Source organism: Gallus gallus, chromosome 4, assembly GCF_016699485.2.
Source record: "Gallus gallus isolate bGalGal1 chromosome 4, bGalGal1.mat.broiler.GRCg7b, whole genome shotgun sequence".
In the NCBI taxonomy this organism is placed as follows: Eukaryota; Metazoa; Chordata; class Aves; order Galliformes; family Phasianidae; genus Gallus; species Gallus gallus.
Window position 1 is genome coordinate 8,929,783 of NC_052535.1, and position 14,945 is coordinate 8,944,727.

Here is a 14,945-nt window from a genome sequence, read left to right on the forward strand (position 1 = left end):
TTCACATTCTGAAACCCGGTGCTGTGCAGAAGCAGCAAGTAAATAGGATTTTCAGGGTGCAGTCTGAAAGGTCTCGATACTAATATTTATACAAAGCCAAGAAACAAAGAGCAAGCCTTGGTGTGTATCAGGTGAGCCACGTTTCCTGGATCTGTTCAAACCTGAAGGAAACACTTCTCAGAAATTGAAATGAAGCACCCAGGGACTTGCAATACGATGCTGAGCCTTCCAGCTATTCTGTATTCTTTCCTGTCTGAACATTGTGTTTCTACATGAAATACCTGCAAAGGAAATGCGATCAGAAAGAAGGTACAATACTGTCTGCAGCCATCTGAGGGATCTCTGTGTGTTGTATGGGTAAGAAGCTGGCTGTAAGCAAGGAAAAGGCCTGAAAGACTTGTGTAAACGTTGGTCTTCAGCAGAGGGATGATTTTCCACAGGGAAAGGGGAAGGTGTGGGTGCCCGGGGAGCTGCTCCAGAAGGTGATGCTTTGAAGCTGTGGCCGTGGTGCCAGGTGCTGCTCAGGAAGGTAAAAGCCCCCCCACGGCCTCTCGTGCCGCCCTCTGGCAAATGGGGCTCTCATTTGTGCTGCTGCTAAGCAGTAATGCTGCTGTGGACGAGGGCAGCGCTGGGTTTATGCCTTTTCACGTGGCTGAACAGAGCACACGAAGGCTTTTAAATACTGGTTTGTCCTCCTGCAGGAGCTTCATCCACTGCAGGCAGCGGGCAGGAAAGAAACATCAGAAAGAAACTGTTTCCTGGTTATTTACTTGCGGTTCCTTGTTTCATTCTAGTAGGGAAGGAAGGAAGAGGAAAGGGGAGGCAGTGTTGTTCCTCCCAAAGAGAACTGAGCGTTTCAGCCCTTAGCATTTTATCTGGATTTTTGGCTGTTTTTCACCAGAAATCTGGAAGAATCTTGGATGGAATTCGTAACGACTTTTCACCTTAAAAAACAAAACAACTCATTAGAAGTGTTTGTAAAAGAAAGGTTTTTTTTCGCTCCCCGCCTTTGTGCAGCGCTGTGCTCCTTTCTGTTCAACGTGAAATTCAGTGGCAGGTCTGTTATCTCCTCCTTCACGAGTGTTTTGGGTACAGCTGGCCTCAGAACGGGGACGGGGGAGTGGGAGGAAGCCTGCGCTGGCACTTGCTAGAACCAGTGCTGTCTTTTGGCCCGCGAGGCCTTGGAAACAAAAATGCACTGTTAGTATTTGGGCACGAGGCCAGCTGCATCATCTGCCTCCTCCTGAAGGGAAGCAGTATTTCAGGGCGAGAGGAGCTGTGCGTAAAGCCCAAACCCAAAAAGAGCATCACCCCCTGGATTTCATCTCTCACGGCTGTGCAAATCAAACAGGAGGTGAATCCTTCTGGCCGGGCTGATGGCTCCTTGCTGCTCCCGCACCACTTAGCTCTGTAGTTACCCAGAGAGCTCTCGGCCACGCAGAAGCGCGACAGCAGCAAGACCTACCGGGCTCCTTGGTCTGTCGTATGTGCAAAGCCATTGTAAGCAAACTCCCTGAGGTGGTGGGCCTTATTTCCAAGAATAGCGAGTAAATGGCTCACGGTGATCTCAACTATAAACGCACTTCTCGAATTCTGCCAGAAATTGAATATTGAATTATTTCTTTATGCCCACGTGTCTTTCCTGGTTTTCTTAATTCTGCCAAATATTTAGCTCAGCAATCTCCTCTCTCAGCAGCCCACACCCTCCTAGCTGCATAATCCCATTTTGGGACCATTATTTAAAATTTCAGCGTTTTCGCTGGGCTGGCCAAAGAAACAAAACCGATCGGAGAGGAATAAAACAAACGAACTCGGTCAGCTCTCATCCGTGCATCAGGCTGCTCACGGCTCACACGAAATACAGGCTAGTAGACCGTGGGGTTTGGGCCTGCAATAAAGCAACCTGTGCACAACGTTTACCTTCCCCACAGGCTGCTGAGCTCAGTCCCTGCTGTCCCCCACCCGGCTGCACGGACCCACTGCTCACCCCTCTTTATTTGTAGTGAATAGCTCAGTGTGCTCTTTTCCTCTCAGTTCTGGGAGAGCTTGGGGAATCGGAATAAGGAGCTGGTGACCATCTCTGTGTCAGAGGCAGACTCCCATCTGGGTATGCCTTCTGCCTCCCAGCTGAGCTCAGGGCTGTAGGAAATGAATGGATTTGCTTTTTTGCGCCCCACGATCGCACTTCAGAACTTTCTGATCTCAGTTAATTTATCTACGTTATAAAACTCCGAGTGCTGCCCTGGAAATGTCATCTCTTGCTGACGTCAGTGGGCTATGAGCTCACTCACTGCTCACTGTGATCTGTTTCCTCACTGGGAAATAGGACAAACACACGTGACTCAATTTTCGGAGTATGTGTTGCTTATTTGTCTGAATGACGTCAGTAGAGAAAATGTGAGAAAATAATGCTCAGTGGTTTGCTTTGGTTTGATTGCTGAACAATCAGGTAACGAAATAATTCAGAGTGGTGCAAATGCTCATAACAAGGAGTTAAATCACCTCAGTATACTGTTTAAAGGATTCCTCCCTCTTTGAACCTCACACGCCTTCCAACTGGAGAAGGCAGCCGTGGTGTCACACTGAGCACTCGCTGCAGCTGCTCACTCCGTGCCCATTGCCCTGTGGCCACAGTCCTGGGCATGGCTGGGGGTGGGCACCTGGGGGCTGGCAGAGCCCCGCATCCCCCAAGGATGGGGACAGCAGCATCACCAGCTGCTCGCTACTCCCACGCTGAAGCAATGTGTTGATTCACTCTGTAATTGATTTGGGCAACTTGAAGCAATTGGTTTCCAAGATACCACATCCTTCAGATATTTAAAAAATCATAACTCTGGCTGTATATTATATTTAAATGTCGATGTATGATGTGTGTGTGTGTGTGTGTGTGTGTGTGTGTGTGTATACACTCATAGATCTCTGTGTGAATTGGAAATGTGTACATGGAAAGGGAAGCATGTGCATCTGTTGCATCTCACCCAAGGAGGCTGCTGGGTGGAGCCCAGCATCCAAGGAGGTTCAGTGGGTGGCACCTCTCTGAGTCACTGTGCTGTCAGCATTGCAGCACGGCCTTCGAGTTGCTGCTTTATCTCCTGAGCCGGCTTTCTTGTGTATAGCTCAAGTTGACATCCTGCCACATGCAGTTCTTCAAGAGCAATTTCAGATTTTTCATAAAAATAAAGGGGAGGTGACCAACTCCCCCTTGGCCATGATATTCGCCATTTCTGTGGGAAGCATTGCTGTTATCATCATCGCTTCCTTGCCTGGCACTCCTTCAGAGATGGGGTCACTGTCCGGCCACCACAGCTCTCCTGGGTGCTGATTGCTGCCTTTCAGTGGTGCTGGGATGGCCTCCCACCTCAGCAGTTGTGCCAAAGCGGTTTAGATGTGGTTGTGGGGTTGCAGTCACCCCTCAGGCTGGCTGTGCTGCTGGAGGAGCAAGGACAAAGTTCTGAGGAAGGGAGATTTTCCATCCTCCCCACTTGGTGATTCCCATACAGGAGCTGCCCTTTTTGAAATCCAGAGGTCTGGCATGAGCAAATCTCAGGCAATGCAGAGTTGCCTTATTCTGAGGCAAAGACAAGGTGTAAGATGTATGGGAAATGGAGATAAAACAAAGGATGGTGACCATCGCAATTTAGGTTTGAATTTAAAGCCTGGTTCCAACATCACCCAAATTCTCACTGTAGCTGTGGTGTGAGTAGCGGCGTAGAAACTTTAAACAATCAGAACCACCACAGATGGGGACTGCAAGTAACAAACCCAGATTTAACTGATGGACAAAATGTCATTGCACAAGAGTGAGAAAGGGGATGATTATGTAAGATATGCAAAGGCAGCGTCGGGAAGGGTTTGAGTACATAAACAGATGTGGAAGAAAGAGCAAGAGAAGAGAAGGCAGCTTGTTGACAGCAAAGTCAGAGCACCGTCCATTTCTACACCATGAGTTATTGAACCCATCTACCTCATGCTTCGAAATAAATCGAGCTGTACTTTCTCTATCCAAGATCTGTCCTGATAACTTCAATCTACTTTTTTTTTTTTTTTTTTCGGTGACTCCTTCAACAGATTAGTCATTGAAATATAATTAGAGCTTGTAAATATGTATTTTTAATTTGTAGTAAAAGGAAGAAATACAGCTTGGGCGGAGGCTGTTGCAGGAGGCAGCCAGGAGCTGTGCAGAAGCACTGCACCAGAAGCGAGGCTGACCAACGCCCCGACTGGGGCAGACCGTCCCCAGGTGCTGTGTCAGAGTGCTTTCTGGATACACTGCACCAGGGCTGCAATAACCCACGTGTCAGACTGGAGTCTTGAAGTCCCCGAAGAGTTGAATCTCTCAGGAAATGTTGAGGATCACGCAAAAAGGTTTTAGCAGCTCTCTGTGAAATCGATGCCAGCTGAGAGATGGACGGTCTGGAGGCAAAACAGCTGACTCGGTAGCACACAATGTACTTAATTTTCAGCAGACTAGAAAAGAAATTAAAACAAAAATTGAGAAGCATTGCACTCCTATGGAGACAAAGCAGAAGAAAGATGTTTTTACATGCAGAGTGGGATGAAGATAAAAGCGTCGAAGAGCTTGGGACTGCATTAGGGCCCATCAGTGTGCTTGTCATCTGGGGGGGTTAAGGCCGTCAGTAAAAGCTCAAAATACGACTTCCTGCTCAAAAACAAAACAGAAGCCCCCACACTCACCCACACACAGAACAAGAGGCAGAAATGTTCTCCAAATTAACCCTTCCCAGCGTGAGAAGGATTTGATGATGAAATGAGCTCTCGAACCTTTCCCCTTTGGTGGTGAGCTTGGCGGCCCGTTCAGGCAGGGCCGGGCCCAGCATGCTTATGTTGCTGTTAGGTGGAGCTTTCCAAGGCACAGAGAAGCTGATGCCACGGAGGAGCTCTTGTTTCTCACAAACATTTAAAGGACTTTGAAGTGAAATGCCTTCGCAGCTGTTTCAGCAGGTGCTTCTCAATCTGAACCACCAATCCCTGCAAGTTAATCACCCTCTTCTGCAGCAGCATTTGGTGAAGTGCTGGTTCAGCAGACAGCGTGTGTGGTAGGTGACCTCTCCCTTTCCCGGTTACATAGGGTACAATGAAATGTAGATGTCCCTTTGACAATAGCATAAGAAAAGCATTCCTGGAGTCTCAGCAAAAAGCCAGAAGTGCTGGGTTAGTGTTCAACAAACAAGTGAACAAACGAGGAGCAACAACTCTCATACCTATCCCTGGGCTGCGCAGGGCTGCCAGCGCGACCAGGGGAGATGGGAGGAAATGCTGAGCTCTCGATGGGATGTCTCATGAAGGCAAATCTGTTATGTAAAAAACCTGATGGTAGAATATTCTTCTCTACAGAAGAAGAATACAATGTTTGCCCCATTGAAATCCTATCTAATTTTGTGATGGATCTGTAGGTGTCTTGTGCCAGTTCTATGTTTAGATAAGCATACTCCTTGCTTGAAAAATGCCATCTCCCTGTTTTAAATGGAGACACAGGTTTATCTGTAGCAGTTAAAACAGATAGAATAATCTCTGAGGGAAAATATCAACCATCCAATAAGCGAAGTAAGCAATATTAATGGATGGATGTAAGATGTGTGTAAAACCATAAAATACTTTGTAACTGTCTTATAAAAATGCATTAAGCAATGAGGATTTTGTCATAACAGAAGAAATATGTTACTTCTGTTGCTGCAAGCTTCATAATTACTCTTAATCACCCATTGTTCGGTAATTCAGAATTTAGAAGGGTGCTTCGATTTAGGTTTTTAAGAGAGCTCAGAGTTGGTGTGCTTTAAAAAAAGGATCATTGGGAGGCACTTATGGTGCTCTACAGATACTAATTTAGCATTAAATCTCAAGTTCCAGAACCACTGTCCCGGCCGCATCCTGCCTGCAGCCCTTCCTGCTGAGCTCAGCAACTCCAGCTTTCACTTAACGGGGCGGATTTCTTTCTCTGAGTTGATCTGAACTTCAGCCTTTTGTCATATGCCTCCATTTGTGTGCACTTATACATACTTAAAATTTTTAAATTAATATTTCAAACTGAACGTTTGAAGTATTTTAATTCTGACTATCTCTTTCAAATGTTCCTGTAATTACAAGGCACATCATTCGTTTTAGATTTAAATATACTCCCTTCCCACACAAACCCAGCATTCTTTCCTTTATTTTTTTTCCTTATATTACAGTTAACATATTTTAAAAATAAGTATTACTTTTTTATATTGAGAAATCAGATCCTTCTCTTTTTAAGGGTCCATCTCTGGTGCTTTTTGTCGTCCTTCCAAAATTGGTGCTAAATAGTGTTGGTTGCAAGAAAAAATATCAGCAGCTGTTCTTCCATTACATAAACGTTGATGCTCAAAATTACAAGTTTAAAAACCTGGCATTTAATAAAAGTAGGACTTTATTTACCCAGCCATAAGATCCACTGGTGTTTCTGTAGAGTACTAAGCATCCATCCGCGTATACCCATCTAGCTCAGAAGGGGAAAAGGTGCAAAGCCAGCCCTGGAGCACTTCCCTGGCTGCAGCATGGGGACGCAGACTGAAGGTTTTCCTCTTACAAGAAAGCGATGCAATCACATCTTGCCTGCACTGCTAGAAAAGGAGCAATCCTGTTTGTGAAGTTACTGAAGTTTCACTGAATAGTACTGCAACAGCATTGCTACGGAATTTAATTTTGATGCAGCCTTTGCCTCCTTCCCATCCCCTTTAATATGGTCTGTGTAATAGCAGTGTTTTAGCAGCAAGACTCTGTATCCAGCTCCTTCTCTTGAGTCTTGTCGTATCAGCTATTGGGCTCAATTCTGATTTGCTTATTCTTATTGAAGCACCACTGGCTGCTTGAATGCTGTAAACCTAAAGCAGGCCAGAAATGGCCTTTTGTAGCCTCCTTGGGGTGTTCAGGGTGCCTCCTCCTAGCATTATCCTTCCTGTTAACAGAAAGTTATTTATTGTTTACTCTGTAGTGACCTGCTGATGTTCTGCTTTGCTGGGTAATAGCCATTCTTTAAAAGTCTGACCTCATTCTATGAGATGCTTCCTTTGTTAAGTGCTCTCATTACTCACTGAAGCCAATACACAACGTTTACTAAAAAAAACCCTCTCCCATTAAAGCCAATGAGAATCTGCCTCTCAAATGGTTTGGACTGTATTTTTTCCTTATCATTAAGAAGTCTGTTCATCTGTCATTTTTTACTGCTTTCATCTGTTCTGCCATGGCTACTGATCAATGCCTGTGACAGCTTGTCATTAGAAGGAGAAGCAGCTCTTTCAGTGTCAAAGTCAACTTGTTGAAAACTCTTCGTAATTTCTTGTCCTCATAGATTTATGGCACATGAGAAAATATTACCAAGAACTGGAAATAGTAACAAGTAATGTCCTTTTTTAACTGAGCATTCAGCTGCCCTACGACCACTGTTCTTTATTAAAGTGGTAGAAGAAACAAGATAATGAAATGAACAGTGAGGCATTTTGTGGCATTTCCCTGCATGAAAGATACTGTTCAAAAATAAATTACAGCTGTAATTTTTGCTTCAGATTTGTCTTGGGAAAGCTCCATGTGAGTGCAGTAAATAGCTCTGACTTTGCCAGTAGTGTTGTGTTAGCCGATAGCATTGACAGGACTGAACTGTTAGCTCAGGCAGAGCAGCATGCTAAAGCAGAAGGACAAGTAAAGAGCAGTTAGGAGTGATGGCACGTAGAAATTCTGTATTTAATACAAGTATGTAGTGCCAATTTAGAGTAATGTGAGTTACAGACATACTACAGAGAAAAATATGCATCTTCCCTTAGTCTGTTAAACAAACCGTATGTGACTACAAAGGGGTCTCAGCCTGATATATAGGCTAGGATAGAGTTTCAGGCAAGTTCTATTCACTTACCTGCTCATCTGCATATAATACTGTTATTTTGTCTAATTGTTTCTATTCTTGCCTGTTTGGTATGTAAAAATGCAGTGAAGCCATTATGCAAGGAAAGAAAAGGAAAGTAGTTGAGATGATTATTCTGTTATCAGTCATGACTAAGATGGAGAGATATACTAGCAAGACATTATTCCTAAAATAGATACCTTGCAAACAAGAAATGTCAATCAAATGAGGTTTAAATTAAAATCCTGATAGCAATTACTTAGAGAATGATCATGTTATTATGAATACATTCACCATTTTTTATGGAAAAAGAATTTGGGCTTCAAATACTTGTTCTGAAATGCATTTCAGAATGTCCTCGGCTTCTACCATATGTTTATATCCTGACTTCCCCCTGCAAAATAGGTACATGGCTTAACTGTGCCTTTAAGAAAGACTCTTTGCGCAGGCTAATACGAAAATGAATTAAATTGAGAAATCTGCTCTTGAATGAAGTATTGAATGGCCACAAACAAATGACCTCACTGGGAGAAGTGATGAAGTGAAGAAATGTGATGTGTATTCCAAATAAAGAACTGATGAGTCAAGTTGTGTCCCAATTGGAACAGAAGCAAAGTCAAGACGGCTTGAAAATAACCTTGATAACAGTGGAGAAAAAATAGCAATCAATCCGAGATATATTGATCAATGGAAGCCAGGAGAACAGTAGAGGGCTGGGGAGGTGTGGTGGTTTTCTCCAGGAGTGAGTATTCCAAAAGTACGACTGTTGCAGCAATTATCCGAAGCCCTAAACTAGTATGACTGAAGTGGTATTCAGCGACCTACCCTGTATTACCAGGAACACAGTGATTACTCATGCAGAAAGTCCTTTTGTTCCACAGCAAGGAGAAAACAATTACTAAATTTAATATTTTAACTGGGTACATTTATGCCTCGAGACACAAACAGCTACCACTGAATGACTGCTGACAGGTACTAAGTCCCTATTTCATTTTTCAGGTTGAGACATTTTTCTAAGCATGGTTCTTTAATAACAATCTTCCAAAATGTGAACATTTTTTTCACCTGAGATGATTATGATACTAGTTTGAAGCCTGCAGTTTGACATGTAGGTTCCTATCTATAGTTAGGGACTGGCAACAGCTTTGGCTCCAGATCATTTTAAAAGTAACACACTCTGCCGTCACAAAACCTTGCCTGGGTATTGAGATCATGATGATTTCAGATGCAATCAATTCGTCAAGCATTCATCATTTTTGATACATTTGCATGCTCGGACATCATAATGGTCTGTTCTGTGCTCCGAGGTAAAATTGGCTGTGAATTCAAGGTGGCTTTCTCAGGTTTGGCTTCAGCTTCAAGGATTGGACGGGTTTGAAGAAAAATAATGGAGCAAGTTTTGGAAAATACTGAAGTATGTCAGAGTCGGTTTTAAAAAATAGGATCAACTGCTTATAGTAGATTTGTCATCTCTTGGTGTGTTCAGACTGTTGTCACAATTCATTTCAATATTTAAATACTTTTTCTGGCCTGCAGTTGCCTCAGCTGAGCTTAGGTGTTCATACAGTATATATAGTTGCTCTAGTTTTCTTCTGTAGTCCTTGGAAAGGGAACTGAGCTACCCAATAAATTCTTGTTGATGAGTATGGGTTTGATAAAGCTGCTCCTTTTGGTTTTTCCACAGTAAGTCATTAAGTAGAGGCTAGAGTATTTCTGTGGTTTGCTGCTGTGCTTTTCCAAGCACAGACTCCAAAACTATACACAAAACCTGCGTCTCTGTCTCTGCAGCAGTGCTCATGGATGTAAAACAAACTCCCTCTTCACCAGATTGTTGCTTTTCTATCCAATCCTTGTGGTAAGTCTGTAATTTGCTTTGAGTTGTTTGTCATTCCCCAGAGGACTTTGATAGCTAATGACTGCTCATTACTTTCCTTTCCCTTTGTAATTTGTGCATGCTATTGGTAGCTATTTTATATTTGCTTCCAGATCACTAGTGAAAATGTGTACTAAGAAACTGGATTCTCCCTACCTTAATTCATGACTGTCTGAACAGCTCAGGAACCTTAGCCTGGGCAACAGAGAAGAGCACAGCAGGATGGTAAAGGTGGGAGATACACCACACATACAATCATGAACAATGTGAAGAGAGTGAGTAATCCCTCTCCTTTGCAATGTACAGCTGGGGAATGTCAGATGAAATTAAGCAGTACGCTTAAACTGAGACTTTTTGAGATAAGGTACAGATGTGGAACTGGTGAGATGTTATTGCTGCTAAAAATTTACAGACACAAGGCAGCTTGGGTAAATCCATGGAAGAAATCTCAATCAAGAATAATGCTGCAAAATATACATCCATGGTTCAAGAAAGCTAAATCAGTGGAGGTTGAAATCAAACTCTGGAGAATTATAGTTAGGTATTGCTCACCCTGTTTATATTTTCTGTCTGGCATCTGCTTTCTTGGCCATCATTAGAGACAGGACACTGGACCTTTAACGTGACTGTCTGCAGCTTTTGCTTTGACTGTATACAATTTCTGAGATGTGTCATTTGGCTGGTTTGAAGCACGCACCCAGGTTTGCAAAAAAAAATAAAAATAAAAAATTACACTGTAGGATATTTGAATTCAAAATGCATTTTGAAACGAAGAACAACTCCAAAGTATTAAGTGAAAAAAAAGAAATTTACGTAGACATAAAATGTCTAGCGGGAGTTTCACTCGCTGCGCCTATATAGCTTTTGCTCCCTGTTGTTGATGCAATGTGACCAGCAGAGATACACTGTGTTTTCTGAGAACTTTCTTCAGCTCATTTTGGATAAAAGTGGCAAAATTTGCTGCCAGGTAAGTCCTGTGGGGCTAGCAGGCTACTCCTGTGTAATAGCCTGAGAAATGAGAAATAGCAAGTGGCAAGGCTCTTTCTCAAGGTGTTGAACTATGAGTGTCATCACTTAAATTGGTTTGCATTCTTATGCATAAACAGGCTTCTTGAAAACTTGCTACAAAAGTACAAAAGATGTAATTGCAAAAATATAATCATAAAGCTGAAGCAGGAATTCAGTAAGTGCCTCTTCACTTGTGCTTCACACATTCAGCATAACCATAACTGAGTAGAAAAGTGGTTCTTGCTGTTTTTCATGTAATTGACTTCTTTATCCTCAGTAGGGTGGGGCATACTACATAATGAACTGTTTAACAACATCAAGATGTTTATAATATATTTTATATCACTTCTCTGTAAGTACATATGTGAGCTTGGCTTTACTTGCATTTTTTAAATATCAGTATAAATAGAATGGGTTATAGACTCACATTTATATTGCATATTCAAACTCAATATTGATCAAATATTTTCTGATTGTACTCTTCCGTAACTTTATCAAAATATATAAAGGTTTGGCATTGTTATATTAGTTTATAGAAATATGAAAATCTTGCTGTAACATTTACCTTATCAGAACCAGATCAATTTATGCTGTATGTAGAGGTTAATCAGCTACAACTGTGACACTGGTCTGAGAATGAAAACACTGCACTCTTTTATATCAGTGTGAGAGCGCACCCTCCAGAGTACCTGAGCTTTGTGTAAATCAGTTCCTATGCTGGTACAGTTCTGGCATAGACACAAGCACACTACTAAACATTCTCTGTATCTCAGGACAGTTCTTTTTCCTTCTTGTAAGAGAACAAGTTGTGTTAACAGAAGCATGCTTTGTACCCACATAAATCCATCCACACAATAGGAAAGAGTTGTACTGCTCAGACAGTGCAAGTATTGTTGAACTGTATTGTACAAAAGATTAAAGGTGAAATAATTATGAATTTGAATAAACTTGGCCTATAAAATTAACTGTACCCACCCCTGAACCACCTTCGCAATCAATAGAAGAGTTCATATCCTGCCTTGAACAGAACCTACAAAAAAGAAAAGAAAAAAAAATTGCATCTGTTCCCTTTCAGGATTGTAGTGAAAACAGAATAAAAACTTCAGTCTTGGCTTGGGCAGTTTCCTCAAACTTTGCTTTTTATATAGTTTCCTTCCTGAGATCTTGCTGAGCTAGATACTCTTCACATATTCCCATAGTCACACTACTTTTTCTGCTTTGTTTTCTAGGGTGGAGCTGCACTGCACTTGCCATGGTTAGCATGGTTCAGATTCCAGTATCATTAACTGGCAGGAGGAGGGGAACAGAAGAAACTGACCCATCATAATATTCTTACTTTTCCTTTGTTGGAAAAAATTGCTGGACAAAGGAACACAGTGTTTGTAGGATCCTTCTGAAAGAATCTGCTTTAGGGACAAGGTTGACGAAGACTGACTTCAAAGTTGGGAGATGATAGTGCAGCTCTATAACATACCTCTCTAAGATACGTACTGCTAGGAATGGTATACAGAGAATTTGATATGCAGGGATTTTTCATCTCATAAATAATCTGTTCTTCATATTTTCAAATGTGTGATAGATACTTCCAGGGAAACCGAATAAGCAAACTAAGCGTGGATGATGCTGTGAGTTGGCCACAGTTATGAGGTCTACAAAAAGGACAACTGAGTGACTGAAGTTCATATTATTAACACTGAACAAGCTGAGGTTTTGCTACAGATCCTGTTTATTATTATTAGAATTTCTAGGTAGAAGAGTATTCTCAGCAACTTTGCCTTGTCATATAATTAATTTTAAAGTAAATAAATTTTTAGAAACCAGATACTTTCAGACCTTCATCTACTAAATGACAGGGAAAAAGGTTATAATGTCAAGATGACCATATGACATCATGCTGAGGAACATAACAGAAAGAACTTGCTGAACAAATTAAGGTTCTGAAACGTAAAAAATATTCAGCTGAAAATTGCAGACCAAATGAGATCCAATATCCTCACCTGAAAGCTGCACAACAAAGGAAATCTGATATTTGTGCAGTCATGGACACGGGTGAGATGAGATGATCTAAAGAGAAAAAAAACAGGAACAGAAAAAATACATGTACAATTTAAATATTCATTTGAAACCTTTTCGGATCTTGCCAACTTTTGAATTTCAGTGATATACCGTTGTCTTTTTAATTAGTATATTTTGTTTCTTTAGTTGTGAGACAGCCTAAAAGAAATCTTGACTTTACTTTTTCTGAATCAGTCATTACTATATCTACACATATCATAATTTCCCTTGCATAGTCTTTGACAATAAATGAATAACAATCACAACTTTCATAGTTGCTTTCTTCTGAACTTCTCAAACACTATAGCGTTAGGACTTCTTGGGTGCAGAGTAGTTGTTTGCAGCCTCTCACTGTTTGAGATGCTAAAGAAAAGCCTTGGTGGCATTAAAGAAAGTCAGATGCAGGGAAATAGCATCTATAGTACAACTTTCAGGTAACAGTTCTTGCCGAGCACTCGAGCATTTTAAAAAAGTCACTTCTCACTTCCATTTATTTATGTTTAAATTAAGATTTGCCTCAGCCACTGCTCAAGTACACACATATCTAATCTCACAGAAAAAATGATTTGTCCATTTGGATTCTTGAGGATGCATACCAGTAACACTAACAAGCAGAGGCACTGGGCTATGGAACAGCGTGAACCAAGGCACACAAAGCTGGGCCTGTCCCTTCCCCTGCTATCACTTAGTTGCCCTAAAAGCTCCATATACATATCATCCTACTACAACAAATATAATGCTTACAAGTGACCCAGCCTACGCTGTTCTATATTCAGAATGTAAACTTTCTCCCAATATTAAGCAGTGCTAACTTTGATCCTCCATTTTCCCATATGCTTCTTACTTTCTGAAGAACATTCCTACTACACATTCCCTGTTTCAGTCTAAAACATTTGTCTTCCATGGTTGAGTTACAGACCTTTAAAAATAGGTTTGCATTGGAAATGCTGACGTGCCAGCTGGCTGGTGCTGCAGTGACACACTCACAATAGGCAACTCTTCAGCAGCCTGTGGCGGGGGCTGTAGTGGTGAGCCGCAAGGCAGGTTGCTCTCGTTTAACCAAGGCAGCAGGGCAGCATCTGTACTCTGATTCTTGTTTGTTTCACGACTGACCTCTAAGTTAGAAGATCAGCAAGGGAAAGCACGTAGGACTATGACGTGCACTGTCATTTTGTCGGTCATGCTAATTCCTTCACAATTATCTGGCAGTTAAGAGCAGCTTGAGACTTTCTTTGCTAGCCGTATCAAAAGGGCAGGGCTCACTGAGAATCCACGCAGTGCCTAAACAAACACTCAGTGTCACTGAGGCAGCCTGCTGTCCTTCAAGATAGGTGTTTTTGGTAGCGCTACCTAATGTCCCCCAGCTCCTAGCATCAAACAGCGATGGAAAAACGTTATTTTTCATCCATGCTCTTTTATTTACCCCCTCCGTGCGGTGCTGCCGCCCCCTCCCCACGCGTGCCCTCAGACAAAGGCGGCCGCCCGCGCGTGTAAGCAGGGGAGCGGGCGGCCCTGCTGCTCGGGCACCGGCCGTGCCGCGGCTTCCCGCTCTGCAGCGCCTGCTTCATGCCCTGCCATCCCTGCATTACGAGGGAAAAAGAAAAAAGAAAAAAAAAGAAGAGAGAAGAACAAAGAATCGGCCCACAGAAAACTTTTCTCCCCTCAGGCTGCGCGCTGCTGCGACCGAGCGCATCCCCACAGCCCGCCTTCCCTCAGCCGCGCTGCCCGAGGGGAAAGCGGGCGCCTCGAGTTTCGCAGGTGCTGTGGAGTTCTGTGGGCGGAGACAGAAAACCGAGGGGACAACGACCCTCTCGGCCGGGGTGGCTTCACTGGTTAGCACGACGGCTTTTTTCCACACCTTCGTTGGCACTATTTTGCTTGCTTTAAATGCCCTCCTGCCGACCTGGAGGCCTTCGCTCCTCGTTCGTCAGCCCCGAGAGCCGCCGCCGCCGCCGCCGCCGCCGCCGCCGCCGCCGCCGCCCTCCCACCGCGGCCCTGACGGACACTCCCCCCCATCCCGCTCCCTCAGCGCGGCTCTGCGCGTCACCGCTCCCCCGCCCCTCGCCATGCAGGGATTCTCCGTCCCGCGCTGACGTCACCCCCGTGCCGTGCAGGCCCCGCCCCCGGCGCCCG

The 14,945-nt window shown here is 43.2% G+C and overlaps 1 non-coding gene across 2 annotated transcripts; it reads right to left on the reverse strand.

Moving 5' to 3' along the window:
* Positions 1-4,087: 4,087 nt before the first annotated feature.
* LOC121110611 lies at positions 4,088-14,798 on the reverse strand. Of its 2 annotated transcripts, none has more exons than XR_005859209.2 (4): positions 13,732-14,798; positions 12,755-12,821; positions 11,733-11,787; positions 4,088-4,467 (listed from the first exon to the last, which is right to left on the reverse strand). It is a non-coding gene; the product is annotated as an E3 ubiquitin-protein ligase Siah2-like (transcript). The 2 variants fall into 2 exon arrangements; XR_005859210.2 differs by having other exon boundaries at positions 10,302-11,787.
* Positions 14,799-14,945: the final 147 nt, after the last annotated feature.